Genomic DNA, 17,846 nt, shown 5'->3' on the forward strand with positions numbered 1-17,846 from the left:
TGAACATTATTCTAGGCCCTCTGCTCCTAACCGCCTGACCTCGGATATAACACACAATGTCTCCTGTATGAGTAACTGTAACCTGGGGTAGGCAAATTTAGAGACATAGGCATACCTTTTCACCACACTGAGATTCCTAAAGATCTACCATGATGTTTGATAGTTGGTATTTGATTTCAGATGAACAGGTAATGTGCATATTTTAATGTAATGACACAGTAAACGTGTATAAGTGTGCCCATTAATTTGTGATGCAAATGTCCACACTTTTATGCAGACCCTAAATGTTTACTTGCAATGTCTTGGGTTCATGTGCATTTTTAGGGACCGACTGGTTTTAAGTTCTCTTCCCACACAGAGCCAATTTTTCCCTGACAGAGCAGACATCAACCACCGATAACCGTTTAATTCAATATAGCAATTTGCTTTTAAATTACCCTCTACACTGCCAATTATTACTCTATTCTTCATCTGCGTACTTGGTCAGTGCCTAGAGGGGCTGAGTACTCTTCAGATATTCTTACCAGTCTCATTCTCGGTTGCCTATTGCCATGGCTAAAACACAGGACCAGCCTGGAAAGAGTATTGTCCAGTGAACAGGCAATGCACATGCAGGAAGTGGCAGTAATTAGCTAAATGAAACACAGCAGCAGACTCCATTGTACGTATGAACATGTTGCTGTCCAGAATGTTCTGAAGGGCATGCTGTGTTTATTACTGCTAAGGGTACTTAGAAGGTAAAAATCATAGGGCTCTATTTATAAAACAGGCGGTCTGACACTTTCTCATGAGAATCTTCCAGGTCCTTGTGTTGCAATGGAAGTAATTAATTTCCACAAGGGAAATTTCAAGGGAATGTCAGATTCCCTGTCTTATAAAGCGAGCCCATGGTGTTTTATCAGCATGGTAGCATGTTTGGGGTAACACACTTTCATGCCACAGGTGACTTTTCCAGCTCTGTTGGAGGCACAAATATTTATATTGCAATGCACTTTGCCACCCTCCCAAACCACAGAACATAGCTGTAAATTATTTATACCCACATGGCAGAAATATTTTACACTGGCATTTTACCATTGCGTAAAATCATTTTTAGTCCTCACATTGTTTGTCGCATTGGCCTGTTTCCGCCTCCTCCCAGTACACTTTTTATTTATGAAAATTAATAAACAATTTTATAAACAATTAACATGCCACTTTTAGGAATACAAATGTCCTGGAAGAGCTTTTATTGGAAAAGCAGTTTTGAGTGGATTAGGACTTACCCCCAGAGCTGCCAGGACTGAATGAACTCATTCACAAAACTGCCTTCAGCAGCAGCCCATACTATCAAATCCTATAGGATAAAATAAAGCAACTACATCTTCATCTCCTGTTGAACCACATAAGCCAGGATGCACTTGGCAACGGTGACCTCTCGGTATCCAAACTAGATAGAATAACACAATATAGGTTTTCTTATGCACTTTGAAGGCATATGAGAATATACATATATATATATATATATATATATATATATATTTAAAAATATTTATATTATTTTAATATTGTATATATTATATACAGCTCAAAATTCTTATAACAGTTTTTATTTTGATACCTGTAAATGCATTGGGAACACACACATTCTATTCCAAATCAAAACATGAATAAAAATGTATCATTTCCTGTTATTCCTTTACAGTTTACAGAAAGTGAAGAAGGAATAACCAAGATAAATATTTATAATACAATTGGTTATAACCGGATAATGAATTGAAAAAGACTATATAATATTTAGTATAGATACAAAGTAAAAAAAAAAAAGTATTTTTAAAATGTACATTTCACTGTTGCCATATTTAATCTAATTTACCTATAGCATTCTCCTGTTAGAAACATTAAAATCTGAATAATATAACTAACATGTCTCGTCAGAAAAAAATTATAATCAAATGGAATTGTAATAGGATTTGGAAAGACCCTTCAAACGTTCAGTTTATGAGTTACTTGACCCTTCTGCAATAGAATATCATATGATCTAGGATGTGGGGTTCACATTTGAAACAGTGATTTCTATACTGTTCTATTCAAAGTCCATCCAGTCCAATTAGCAATTAATCAGTTTTAATTATACTACTTTAAAGATTTATTTGTACATATACCCATTTTATAGGTTTGCCCCCTACCTTTTATACAATTGGAAAGCTTTTCTTCCATTTTCTGAAATCAGATTCCATGACTCTGTAATACATATATATGACAATTACATTTAGATTTACAGCTCAAGTTTTGTTTCACTATCCATACCGTAAACATTGTTTCTCTATTTCAGCCTAATTGTCTCCATTACATTTTTCATATAAAATATTGTTTCCTGATTCATCAAGAAATCCAGAAATAAAACCTGCTCTTACTTATTTACAAATTTATACATTGTATTAAATTAAATCTAATATTCCCTACAATTGTTGATGTCTACAGAAAAAGCAACAAACAAGATTGGTTATCCTTATTACTGGTGTTTTAACTTATGTGGCCATCACTTGGGACACTTTTCTTTTCAATCATTTAGGTGGACTTAACTCAAAAGTGAAGATTTGCTGTAATAGGGAACATCTAAGAATAATAATTGTGCCTATGCAAAACCCTAAATCTACCTTCTGCCTAGAATTTTTCCATTAAATAATACCCTTCCTGTCGTGTATGAGTGTCTAATCAGTCTAATCAAAAAGCCTCATACAGCTGTATATCTGCTGAGAAACACTGCTGCCTGTAACTCCTGCTGTCACAAGGTTTTGGCATTTTTGTACTGTTTGCTGGAAAGAGTCCCCCACCATATACAACCTATTCTACTACTGTTGTCATTTTTTTCATTGCCATTACCAGTTATAAGATTATAAGGTATAGTTATAAGTCAAAGTCATCAAATGAGTAGGGGGTGCAAAGCAGAAGGAAACCAAGCCCATTACAGCCACTCGGGAATGTACTGTAGAACATAGAATAAAGGAGATATCAGGGGTCTATTAGATCTTGAAGCCATGTTCAGACTAGTGGTAAAGGTTTGCTGTGTGAATAACAGTTCCTCAAGCCACTGAACCACAAAGTGAATGTTGCAAAGGTGGGGGGCGGATAAGCCTTTCCTCTTGGATAGTAGCCATGATCCCCAATGAGGGTAAGGCCCTTACCTACAAAAAGGAAGATTTTATAGGGAGCTTATGGAAAAACTGAAAATCTTACCCCTCCCAAGGAAAGGTGTACTGTTAGTACCCCACCTATTTCCACAAAGAGTACAATGAAAATAAAGACACTAACACTGAACAAAAAGTAACAGTAATACCACAAAATAATTTCTATGGAAGGAAGTTGATATCTTGTTTTTTAAAGAGGGCTTTCAGATTTCACCATGAATCTCTAACAACCTCCAAATTTTTGGGAAGTCAGGATGTAAAGAAAATACATTTTGCCCTTCAACAATGACGGGCAAGGGTACTTTTTAAAGGTGGAACCTGCCTTTGCTACCTCTCCTTGCAAGGTCTGGTGGCCTTTTCTTGGTACACAAGCTCCATTACTGGATAAGGATTTGGTTGGAATAATAAAGGAAGCCACTAGTGTCATGATTCAGTACAATAGTATTTTCCCCACATGGCAATTTATGAATAAAATCACAATAAATGAAAGTAACAATTAACTTGGGGTAGGGGGAAATCTATCGTAGACCGAAGCATGGGGATGTTTACTGGCTAACTAAACTAAAAAGATTTTTTTTGGCCATGTTCCCACATGTGCCTCCAACCCCCATGTCACACCTCTTCCTCGCTAAAGCGCAGGCACCTCTCTCCTGCGCTGTTTCAGTGTTCCTATGTGTCTGTGGTTATGCCCGTGTTACCTGTGCCTCCTGTTGTTTCCAGTGTCTTTTGTGATCACTGTGTCTGCAGTGGCCCTGTGTCACCAGTTTCTATTACCTGTATCCCTAGTATTTAACCCCTGGCTTGTGACCTGACCTTTGTTGCTTGCTGCCTGCCTTGACCCCGGCCTTTTTTGACAATTCTTCTGCCTAGTGATTTGATACTGTTATTCATCCTGCTCACCCTGGTGTACCCTAGAACCACAACCTGGCACTAACCATCAGTACAACATCCTCACCACTGGAGGCTTTGGAGAAGACCTGGTTACTGCTTAGACTCTGCGTCTTGGCCCTTCTCAAGGCTCATACCACAAGCCATAGCGCCCCCTAGGGGGTCCGTCTCCCCAATCGTGACACCCCAATAATATGCTATGGAGATCTAGATGTAGAAACTTGCTTTATCAAATCAATATACTCTCCTTTCAGAAGGAGCATTGTCCTAATGAAGAAATAAACCATTTTCTTCCATTCCTGACGGCCTTTTCCTGACTCTTTCTCTCGGCTTTGTCAAAACTTCCTCATAATTATTTTGGTACACTGTGGGGGTTCTGTAACCTATTCTGCTAAAAGTCATGCCCTTCATGTCATGTCACAATGAGCATGGCTTTGAATTTGTATTTTAATATTTTTATTAAAGTTTTCAGAAAAATAAATCAACAAAAATAGTGCTATTACAGTAAACAAAGACACATTGTATATGCACATACATTTAAAACACAGAACACTGTAAACAGTGCCCAAACAAAAGTATTTGCCACATCCACAAGTATACATTAAGTATGAGACACATTAGAAACAGATGCGTTTATACCGGGAAGGGAGAAAACGACATTAATAAACCGTGTTTGAACAGTGCATGAACAAATCTCGTGTCCTATCTATAAGACAAAGAAAACAACACACATAAAACAAAAAACCAAAACCACAAAGGAAGGGGAAAGGGGAAGTAAAGGAAGTTTAAAAGGCGAACTTGACCAGTTCGCTATACCCAAAATCAATGTTACATAGATCAACAGCTATGTACTGTTGAAAGAAATCCAAAGCTCCAAAATATCAAATTTGTCCAAAGAGTTCTTTAGGGTATGAGTAAGTCTATCATTCACCATAATCCAATTTAATTTGGTGACAATGGGATCCAGAGTTATCGAGGGTGACTTCCAAGTTTTAGCCAGTGAAATTCTGCCAGCCAGTAAGATCAATTTGATCAGTTTTATCGTTGGTCCAGGGAGGGACACAGCAAGCTTGTTAAACAGGGCCGCCTCCACTGTGCTACGAATCTCCTGTTTAAAATTCTGGAAATCAATCCAAATACCTCGTCCCCAAAATACCCTAACAATCGGACAAGACCACCAGATATGCAACATAGAGCCTCTAGAATCGCAGCCTCGGAAACAGGGGTGAGGCTGATGGGAACATCTTTGCTAGTCTAGCCGGAGTGAGATACCACCTAAGTGCCACCTTATAGTTGGCTTTCACCACAGCAGAGTTCAGGGAGACATTGGAAAGAGAATATATCATGTCCCACCACTCTTCTAATTCCCATGTGGTACCCAGTTCAGATTCCCAGTCTAATATATATTGTAGTTTGCTGGCAGGGGCAACTAGGGCCGAGTAAATGACTGAAATTTGTCCTCTGGTGGAGGCTATTGAGGAGCATGTGCTTTCGAATGGGGAGGAGCTCATGGGTCTTCATGGCTTTGAATTTGGACACATAGTCGTGTTCAGAATATTAACAGTAAGTTTAAAAAAGTGAATAATGCTCAAAGTCCTTATATAGCTCCTATAGCCCTTAATAGCTTTTGCTAACATACATGCAAATGTATTGGGAACATATATATATTGGGAATATATATATATAGCAATGTCTGCATTCTTCTTTACAAACTCAAACATTTACTGTATAAACTGAAAAATGTTTCAAGATTTTCCTTTGATTCTCTGAACTATTATTTAGTTGTATAACCACTGTTTATGGGAACCGCTGCACATCTGTGCTGCAAGGAGTCAACCAACTTTTGGTACCTCTGAACAGGTATTCCAGCCCAGGATGATTGAACTACATTTCACAATTCTGCATTTCTTAGTTTTTGTCTCAGAAACAGCATGATTTGTCACCCTGAGGGTTTTCTATTGGATTAGTCCAGAGATTGGGCTGACCACTTCATAACAACAATCTTGATGGTCTGGAACCAAGAGGTTATTCAATTTACTAGTGTGTTTGGGGTTGTTGTTTTGTTGAAACACATATTTGAAGGGCATTTCCTTTTCACCATAAGGCAACATTTAAACTGATCCATGATTCCTGGTATGGGAACAATAGGCCAATGTCATAGTATGAGAAACATCCCTATACCATGATGCTTGCGCCACCATGCTTTATGGTCTTCACAGTGTACTGTGGCTTGAATTCAGTGTTTGGGGGCCATCTGACAAACTGTCTGTGACCCCTAAGCCTCCAAAGAAAAATCTTTCTTTCATCAGTCCACAGTCCGCTAGAAACGACCGTCCTGGCGGGTCTGATTGAGTGACGATCGCTCGCTATCTATTGTGTGTACCGTTGTTCAGTGAACCTGGATTGTTCTCCTGTACATGTCACTTCCTGCATCCTTCAAAGGATCGTATCTAGTGTGTGTACATTATTGTAGGAATATATGTAAATGATCGTATCGTTACAACATGTACAGAATTGTGCACAATACGATCGTTAAAAATAATTGTTGATCCGTCGTTAATCGTTTGTTTTCTAACAATAATTATTGCACATGTGTACGTAGCCTAAATGTTGCACATTTCTCTTTATGCCAGTTGTGTTCTTTGGCAAACTGTACCATCTTCAGCACATGTTTTTTTTCAACATTGGGCTTCTTGCTGATAGCTTGGCTTCATAAAGGCGTCTTCTAATTGTAACAATACTCACAGGTAATTTTAGACCTTCTTTGATCTTCCTGGAGCTGACCATTGAGACTTTAGCCACTTTCCCTACTCTTCTATCTATTTGAATGGTAGTTGACAGTTTTCCTAATGTTGTAATGCGCCTGGGCACACAAATCACAACCAACTCCGGGGTACACCTTCAACAACCTTTATTCTGTAATCCAGGTACAAGGAAAGGTCAAAACACAAAAGATCAATCCGATAAGCGAGGTACAAAAGGATGAGGCAGAAGACGTAGTCAGAGAGGAATGCTCAGGGCGTGCGCAGCACTGTGCACATCTGCAAGAATGCTGAGGATGCCAATAAGCTGAACAGTATGTCGTCCAGGATGGATCCCTCCACCAGTGAAAGGAGACACGCTGTGAGCAGAGCAGTGGCAGCCCCGGCTGCTCTGCCTACTGCAGCAGTCTCCTCCACGCTGCCTGCGATCCCTGAAATCGCCACGGGCGAGGACGAAGCGGGATCGCTGGTGGGGTAAGTACCTTACACATGCCTTTCAGGTTGTGGTTGCCATTTTAAAGCATTTGAGATGAGATTTTAGCTGATTTTAGCTATTGTTTTCTGTACTTCTTTCCCCTCTCCAATCAACTCTTCTTCTAAATAATGTCTGGAATGTCCCATTTTATTCAGATTTTCAGAGAGAAATGCACTATAACTATAATGTACAACATTTGCTGAACTCCAGATTGCTATTATTTTGAACAAGCACTTTCAAAATAATGATTTAATTACACAGAATCAGCAGGTTGCATGTCATGACTGTTGGGTCCATTGGTTTTTCATTTATTTTAATTTTTACTCCGATACACTTGTTAGTGAAATGTTTGCCATATAGAAGCATTATTTCTATCACAAACAATAGCAAAACGGGTATTGGGTGGTAATTGGGCTTATACTGTGTGTAATTTCAGCAACAACTTCCATTCCTACCCCTGAGGAAGCCCTTACCGGGTGAAACGCATCACGGGTACCTGCTACATATCATTACTGTCGACATGATAGTAGGTTAACTGATGTATAGCTAATAATTTACTGGATGAATATGGGATCTTCTATTCAGAGATCCTTATGTTGCACTTTGTAAACTACATGTACTATATTGATGTACTCTGTGACATTTATCATTGAATACAATATTTATTTTTGCCCTAAAGAACCCTCTGTCTCTATTTTGTTGGTTGTTATTTAATCAAAAACAGTGATTGATCAGGTTAGTGATGTCAGACTGCTTCTATTCTGAACACAACTCTGTGTAAATATGTGTGTGTGTGTATATATATATATATATATATATATATATACGTCTTAGTTGTTCAGGACTAAAAATGTACCTGGTAAAAATAGCACATCTGGTTAGGAGATTGTTAAAAATAGTTCTACAACAGAACTGCTGTAGAGTTCACTTTTTAAGGATAAAGCAGTGGTATTAAAGCTGTGGTTGTGCAGCTTTAATATCACTGCTTTATCCTTAAAAAGTAAAAAGACAGTGAGATTTTGGATGTGAATTTTTTTAACTTAGATCAAAATAAAGGGAACCATAAACAGCACTAATCCTTGCATCGTCTCTGCTCCAAAAGAACACACCTGCTTCACTAGGATATTTATACACTTTTTAGAACAAGATTCACACATTTTTTGATTCAGTTCGAATTCAGTTGTAAAGCATAAAAATACTGGGTACATGTTGCATGAAAACATTTAAAAACAGGTAGCTTCATTGTATTTCCGTTGGTTTTATAAATATTATAATATATAATATTTATGCATATTGATCATTCGTACTATATGATCTAATATCTTCTTCAATGGTTTATTGCTTACGTCATGTAATATTAGTTCATGTTGATTTATATGACATTAAATATTAATAAAAAAAATATTTTCAAATAGAATCACAGGATTTGGAAAGTACTTGTAAATTCTCCATCCAGCTGCCAGTTCCAAGAGTAGGGTTCACATCACTGTCCATTTCTACAAATTCTTATTAATATACAGTGCTGCTTCTTCTTACTTTTTCTACATGCTCATACACAGGGAATTACAAAAGACTAACGTAAAGGAATGCTGGGGTACTATTGAAGAATGTCTTCAAATTACAGCTGCAGCATTACTAATCCCTCGCCTAACCTACGGAACTAAATATTGTACTGTGTATATCAATTAACAAACTTTTTAAACAAACCTAATTTAGAGTTGCCCACTATCCTTACCTAGGCACCTACATACCTCTTCCTGTACCATATCTGAATAGATTAGTACCCCTAGGACCATTACTGTGGGAGAATGGTTCTATCCAAGCCTATGAGGAGCTATTGTCCCACAGGCACTGTTGGTAGGGGGATTAAGAGTAAATATGCAGTTGTAGTTTAGGTATTGAATTGCTAATATAACTAAATTTAATTGTGTTTTTTTAAATTTGCTTACATTTACACTAAAGCAAGATATACTATCAAATATTTCCATCCTTTGCCTTTGTATATATTGTGCAACTGTTAGCAATATTCTATTTAAGATTTTTTATTTTTTTTCCTGTCATTTGACTTTAGTTTTACAATTGTTACTAGCCCAGTTTTAAACTCCTGGCTATACTGGAATCTTTATCTATTTTTACTTTAAAGACAGCACTAAGTCAAATTAACGTATTTAGCATTCCTACTGTTTTAGCATCTGCCACCCCTAATGGAAGTTTATTCTTTGGAGGTAACTGTCTATTAATCATAAAGTCACCCAGGGCTTCCTACTTAGGTCAAATAATGCTAACCGTAACGCTGTGTTCTCTGCATATTGTGCAGAAAGTTAAGCTGGCTGCAAAGCTTGCATCTGTTTGCATTAATTCTGCATTTTACACCATTTGAACATGAATTGTATGTCTGATGCTTAGGGGCTATAGAATCTCTCCAGGTCTCTGTCTTGAGCTCTTTCTAAGAATACAAAGCTAGAATAAATAGTGCAAGCCTATTTCATTCCCCTCCCCCAAAAATGTAACCAGAAACCCTGGGAAGGTATTTTCTACACAGTTCATAAACTTCAAGTTAGGATCTAAGAAGGAATGTAGAATAGGGTTAGTTGGACTATTCATTGCATGCTAGCAGATGTTAAATACCTACAGAAAATAAACTGATTTGTTTCAAAACAGTTTTAACATTTATCTACAAAAATAACTGAATTATAGTTAGCAAGGGATAAAAATGCATATAAATACATGTATATATTTATATGATGTGTCTAGTACATCCCCACCTAAGAAGAATTTCTGACTATTAGCAATGCTGCTGACGTATAAAAAACATTAGTAAAATGTAATAGAACCTATATAGAAACCAATCATATTTCAGCAAAAATTAGCCATTGGTATGTTCTGTTTATTCATTCCTTCAGTGATTACACATAAACGTTTATCATTTTAAATTGAGTGTTCATATATTTTTGCTTGATCTTTCTAAGAAATTCCTCCACCTACTCAATGTTTAATGAATAGTTTTTCATAAAATTGATTATTTGTATTGATATGATGAATATCAGGGCCCTGTAAACATAACAGACAACTCAAACAATTGCACAGCATGCTCATTTCCCTCTCCAGTCAATAGTAGGTGCAAGACCTGCCACTGCTATGGGTGAAATGCATGCCATCCTGTGCCATTCATCTGCTACCTTTATATATCAGTGGTAGGATGGCGCACAGAGTATGTTTCACTCATTTTGTTAATCATTGCAGGATGGGTTCATTAGCTGGTAGAAGAGTATGTCGTAGGCTGGCTTCAGTCCTGACTGGAACATCATAGAACGTCCTACCTACCTGGTTAGCTTTATAAAGTTATGGTGTCTTAAAGAGAAAATGAACAAACCCCTCATTCTGGTCTTTTCTATAAATATTAGCTTTAGCTTTTAGAGCTACGTTATTTGTAGGTTTTAGGTATGGGCTGTTTAAAGCCAATAAATAAGTTTAGCCTTTGTGTTGTTATTTATCTGTTTATTTATTATATTATTTATGTTATGGTTCACATGCCCATCCAAGTACAGCCTTCAATGTTTGGGATCAACAGAGCCAGAGCCTATGGTAAACACTTGTTTTCTTTGCATTCTCATTATTTATACTAATTGTGATGTTCCACCCCCTTTTATTATAAACAATACATTAAAATTGTTGCACCTTAATGCTCCTATCACATTTTCAGTAGGGAGTTCTGCCAAGCCAGCATTTTTCCAGATTTTCTACGAACTCCCTTTAAACAAAAATGTTAATTTGCCCCCTTGTGTAATCAACACCCTAAAATTGAGTTTTCATAAACATGGAGTAAGATTTGGTTCCCTGATTGGCCTGTGCTGCTTTCTGGAACCTTGGAAAAGGATTACCCCCACCCTGGCAGTGTGTGACAACTTTGTAACCAAATTACTTGGTCTATGGGAACAATACTACCTGTATGCTTTTATGTGTCATAGCACACATTTTTAAAATGCACATATTTAAAAAGTATTCATTTCCTAATGGAATGATTACCATCTTTATGTTTCATTGCAGTGCAGTGCTTCAAAAATGGTGAAATCAGACTTTCAAGCGCACTAAAAGAGAAAAATAAAAAAAAATACCAGGGGGTAGTACTATTATTTTTATTTATTATTAGACAGTATTTATATAGTGCCAACATATTATGCAGCACTGTACAATAGGAGTTGAAAATGACAGACAGATACAGACAGTGACGCAGGGAAAGGAGAGGACCCTGCCCAGAAGAGCTTACAATATAAGAGGTAGAGGAAGTAGCACACTAAAGGAGGAGGGATATGAAATGGTAAGCAAGTAGTAAGGGTTTAGGAGACAGAAGAAGAAGGGTAGCCAAGTCTGAAAAGCTCTTTTAAATGTGTGGAAAGTAAGAGCAAGCCGAATAGGATGAGGAAACTCTTGGAGCCGTGCGTGTGATGAGGTTATGAGTGAAGAAGTCATTAGTAGGTCATTAGAGGATTGAGAAGAGAGGCTGGGGGAGTATTTATCTATCAGGTCAGAAAGGTAAATGGGCCAGGAGCTGTGGAGGAATTTGAAGGCAAAGCACAGGAGCTTGATTTTGATTCTAAGATTAAATGGAAGCCAATGAAGAGAACTACAAAACAGAAGAGGAGCTGTGGGAAGGATGGATAAGTCTGGCTGCAAAATTCATGATAGATTGTAGAGAAGAGAGCCGGGTTTTGGAATACCAGAGAGGTGGACATTTACAGTAGTCCAAACAAGAGATGGCATGCAATGCTTCTTTTGTCAAAGAACTAACTCCCTTGTTCCTGGTGGCTTTTTGTTCTAAACCAAATATCTTTGATATTTGTTATGTATTTTAAACACTATGTGGACTTCTCTTCAAAAATTTCACGTATTGTCTGTTTTATATGCTGTCATGCCTAATTTAGTTCCTCAATAAAACTTTAAATAACAAAAACTAAAAAAAACTAAACATGCCTTCTCAGACCTCTATAGCCTCTACAGTGTAAATCAGGACAAAAAAAACATGCATTACATCTCTGTAGTAATCGCTCATTTCTCCATGTTTTTATACCAAAGGACCCTGCAAATAAACAATATCTATTAATCTGCTTTAAATGAATTCAGCACCTAAGTTCTGTTGTGGGCTTACAACACACAGCATTTCTGTGGACTAAGCGCTGTCAGCCCGTCCAGTTTTCGCTTTACTACTCAGAGCCACCAACTCTCCACAACTTAACTGCTTATCTTTCTGTAGTCCTAAGATAACAACTGAGAAGGCCATTTTCTCCCTTTGAGATAACAGAGAGCACTGGACACATGATCATCTGGTATTTTGTGTATTTACCCTGTGGATATAACAACAACATTTATTGGTATATTTTACCAAGAGTACCAAAAGAAATTTACTGTTACATACGTTAACTATATTTGGTACATATACCAACATCCACATAATTTTTATTAAGTTTGAAATCAAAAATGAAATTAGGTTTGATCAGTCAAAAGTGGCTTAGCCTAATACCACAATCATGCACACACACCATTTACCAGCAATCCAGTCAGAAAATCATCCTTAACAGCTTGCTTACAGTTAGAATCAATCAGTGCTCTCTGCATTAATAAATCAATTTATGTAAAAGCCAACTCACTTAACATGTAAACCCTAATTTAAAGCAAAACTAAATCCACTAAACTCACCTGTACCCCTTTTGTTGCAGGCACCACCGTCTTCTTTCTTCTGTTTCCTCCTAGCAATCTTTAGTCTCTTTGGTCAGGTCAGGATGACGTAAACTGTGCGGGAGTTCATTCAGTAACCCAAGATTGCTTGGTATCCTGGCAAACCGCTTTGCTTTTTTGACAGATCCATACAGTGATCAGGCAGGTAGGAAGGTTTAATTTAGAAGGCAAATGACCTGTCGGATTCAGCATTTTTAAAAAAGGAATTTAAATTCCAAAGAGCAGTGTGTACAGCAAGAGACTGAAAAACGCTAGGTATCTTTTTTATCTTTTTACCCTATAGGCTTCTCGGCCACAATCTGTAGATTAAGGTTTAACTAAACCTTCAGTAATCACTTGTGCCCATTAAACCACAGGGCAGCACCATCTTTGGTCATTCTGGGATGACGTAACTCCCCCGCACTTCATTTACTCCTGGCACATGCAAAAGAAACTGAGAAATGAAGCAACATTTGACATCTGGGCAGCAATGAGGCAGGTAAAAAAGCTTAACTTCTTTCTCCTGACTTGCTGACATGAGAAAGAAGGACTCTATTTAGATCAAGTTCCTGGCTCTGTGCTGTGGTCTTTCCCACCACCCCCTAGGTCAGCGGTGGCCAACCAGTGATCCGATCTGCGAGAAAATTTGGTGGTCCGCGTCTCTGGCTGGTGCGCCCCCTCAGTGAGTCAGGAGAAGGACCCCGTCTGGGGGGCACCAGCAAGAGCCACCGACCATGTCTCCTGTATGCATCACAGACTAAGGTGGGTGGGTGGGTTGTGTTTCTGGACGAGTTTTGGCATCATGACGTCATTCTGGGGAAAGTTTCTTCCCCTTTGAGTGACACATGGCTCCCTGCGCATGCATGGTCTGGAGTCCGTTAATTTAGAGGTCCGTGACATCCAAAAGGTTGGCGACCACTGCCCTAGGTCACTACTGTGTCTGGTAAAAAAAATAGGGTCCATGGGGGCACCAGCAGGGGATACCCTATCTGTAGAACTAACAGATTACTATATACAGATGAAAGGGAAGTTTAACACGCCGCCCAACATAAAGATAAGTATTTACTTGTTCTATTCAGGGTGTTACTGTTGTATGTGTTTCACAGAGGTGACAGTGGTGTCTACATAATATGCATACTTATGTTATCCTATACATAGGATATCTATGCCCATAAACAAAAATGGAACTTATTGTAGCTCACCAATTCCAAAGTGCCAACAAATATATATAAAGTGTCAACGCTGTGTTGAAAGTGGCATGGATTCCTGGGTAACCTTGAGCAGTCTGTGACTGAGGACAGATAGATGGATGGCAGTATGATTCTAAGGGTAGCTACAGTGGGGTTCCATGGTTTCATGGCAGACACCTTAAAAAACAAGAAATCAGAAAAAATTACCTTTCAATGGCAAAATAAACAGAGACCAGAAGCTGAAAACATAACACTGGCCTAACATATTGTAAGTACAAAAATGATATATTGCATTTTCTAAAGCTGGTTTAATAACACTTTACATAAAAAACAAATATTAGGAATTCCCTCCCTCGCTGTGCATTAGTGGAAACTTCAATTTCTTAACTCTCAGTCAGTAATGTAATGCCATCATTTATACGCCTCTTCTTAGCCAATCATTGGCTATTCACTAAATACAAGGTTCCCTGTGATTGGTCAAGGAGAGACGATGCATTGCTGAATCAGAGACGAGGCTATTAATGATGGAGCCAATCAGACATCAGAGGAGGAAACTCTGTATTGTAAAACTATTTTTGAGTTGTAATTTAAAACAAAGGGCGATTATAATAACACTGAATTGTTTTTTCCACAGATATTTAGGAAGGGAGATGTTGCTATGGTTACTATATCTTCTGTGGTACAAATATTGGTCCTATGATTTTTTTCCTGTTATAAACATTGACACCAAATCCCATTCATACCAGCCACGTGGCACCCCTACTTGTAACCCACTTTATTATATTCTGTCCTATTGTTCTGTCCTATTGTAAGTAATCCCTGTTTACTTACCTATCAGTGTACCATCGCAGGGCACCGCCATCTTCTTAAATTCCTGAGGACAATCATCAGCCATGCCGGGATGACATACAGTTAGGTCAATAAATATTGCTGAGTTCAGCAGTGCTTTGTTTCTTTCTCATGATGTACCAAACTGTAGATTTTGCCACTCCTAATATTGTAGAAATTTCTTGGATGGGTTTTTTCTGTTTTTGCAGCTTAAGGATGGCTTGCCTAATTGATAATGACATAACGAAGGAATTGCCCACACCAGCCCATGAGATAGCCTTTAAGTCGATTGTCCAATTACTTTTGAGCCCCTGAAATGAAGGTATTGTGTAAAATAAAGGCTTTAGTTCATCACATTTTTATGCAATCTTTTTGTTCAACCCACTGAATTAGAGCAGTCAACTGCATCTGAGGTATTTAATTTAAAATGAATTGTGGTAATGTACAGAACCAAAATTAGAAAAAAAGTTGTCTCTGTCCAAATATTTATGAACCTAACTGTAAATCCCACACAGGTGCATGGGAGTTCAATCATTCCTGACATGCTCCAGACAAGCCAGGATTGCTGAGTTTCCATAGCAACCAACACTGAGCGGTGTATGCACATGCTCAGCAAAATCTTACACCTGGGCGGTGATCAGGCAATAAGAACAGTTATTACAGAGTGGGCATCGCCTTTCTTTCTGCCTGAATCACAGCCCAGGTGTAATATTTTGCTGAGCATGTGCATACACCGCTCAGCGTTGGTTGCTGCCATTTTACCACTAAAAGATAGATGAGAGGTTCAGCAAAATGTTGAAATTATTCAATTTGTTTGCATAAAGCGCCACACCGGAGCAAAAATAAGGATCTGTGTGATTGTTATATTTATATAACCCAAACTGTTGTGAGGGGATGTCATTTGGTTGTGTGGTAAAATTGAGGGGGTTTGGCTGTAATGTGAGATTTGGCTGTGCTGTTTAGTACGGCTGTGGATTTGGTTGTGTTGTGTTTTGCTATGTGGTGACTTGGCTACATACACTCCATTTGGTGAGTGCTTGGGCTGCGTTGTGAGATGAGGGGATGTGATTTGGCTGCAATTTGGGGTGATTTTGATTTGGGAGGAATTAAGGGGATTTGGCACTGAGGTGGAGATCTAGCTTTGTTCCGTTTGGTGTGTGCTTTAGGCTGTGTTGTGTTTTGTTGTGAGGAGTTTTGGCTTTGCTTTCTTGTGTTATTTGGTGAGGTGATCGTGCTGTATTGTAATGTGAAGTGATTTGTGTTGTGCTTTGCTGTGAGGTGACGTGGCTGTGTTCTGCCTGTGATGTGAGGTGATTTTGCTCTGTTGTGTTTGTACTGTGTTGTGAGGTGAAGTGGTTTAGCTGTGTTGTTTGGTATTGTGAAGTGTTTTGTTGTATTGTGGTATTTGTGCAGTGTTGTGAGGAGATGTGGTTATAAGGTAAGATTTGGCTTTGGTGTTTGTGCTGTGTTTTGATGTGATTTGGATATATAGGTAGTGATACAGCAGGTAAAGTGATTGTGTTCTATGATGGGTGTGAGGTGTCATACACAGGTGAAGTGGTTGGGTTGTGTTATGGTGGTTGTGTTGTGAGGTGTCAGACACAGGTGTGTGACATTATTAAACAGCAGGTGAAGTGATTGTGTTGTATGATGGGTGTGATATGTCAGAGACAGGTGATTTGTATGATGAGTGTGAGGTGTCAGACACAGGTGAGGTGATTTGTATGAGGGGTGTGAAGTGTCAGGCACAGGTAAAGTGATAGTGTTGTATAATCTCAGACACAGGTGAGGTGATGGTGTTGTATAATGTCAGGCACAGGTGATGTGATTTGTATGAGGGGTGTGAGGTGTCAGGCACAGGTAAAGTGATGGTGTTGTATAATGTCAGGCACAGGTGAAGTGATGGTATCACAGGTGATGTGATTTGTATGAGGGGTGTGAGGTGTCAGGCACAGGTAAAGTGATGGTGTTGTATAATGTCAGGCACAGGTGAAGTGATGGTATTGTATACTGTCAGACACAGGTGATGTGATTTGTATGAGGGGTGTGAGGTGTCAGGCACAGGTAAAGTGATGGTGTTGTATAATCTCAGACACAGGTGAGGTGATGGTGTTGTATGATAGATGTGAGGTGTCAGAGACAGGTGATTTGTATGATGAGTCTGAGGTGTCAGACCCAGGTGAAGTGATGGTGTTGTATAATGTCAGGCACAGGTGAGGTGATTTGTATGAGGTGTCAGACACAGGTAAAGTGATGGTGTTGTATAATGTCAGGCACATATATCCTGAGAAAGGGGATTTAATATGGACTACCTCCATCATGTCCTAGGAGGGGCCCCCCATCTGCTGGCTGCCCCCCAATATATCCTGAGACATGGGGTTTATTATGGGAAAACCTCCATCATGTCCTAGGAGGGACCCCCTATCTGCTGGCTGCCTCCCAATATATCTTGAGACAGGGGATTTATTATGGATGACCTCCATTATGCCCTAGGAGGGGCCCCTCATGTGCAGGCTACTACCCCTCACTATACCCTGAGATGGGATTTATTATGGATGATCTCCATGTCCTAGGGGGGGGCCCCCATGTGCTGACTGCCCCCCAATGTCTCCTGAGACAGGGGATTGACTATGAATGACCTCCATCAGGGACCAGAGGCTTTACACTGAGCTTCTTGCCAGGCTTACTCACAGTGCCATGTTTGTGGCTGCTATTTGTTGTGTTTTTATGTTATTTTGGGTGTCTTGTTTATTAAATGTGTTTTGTAGATCACAGGTTCCTTGTCTGGTGGAGTGGCCCTCTATATATCACAGGGCCCAGT

Source organism: Pyxicephalus adspersus, chromosome 5 (assembly GCF_032062135.1).
Source record: "Pyxicephalus adspersus chromosome 5, UCB_Pads_2.0, whole genome shotgun sequence".
NCBI classification, from domain to species: domain Eukaryota; kingdom Metazoa; phylum Chordata; class Amphibia; order Anura; family Pyxicephalidae; genus Pyxicephalus; species Pyxicephalus adspersus.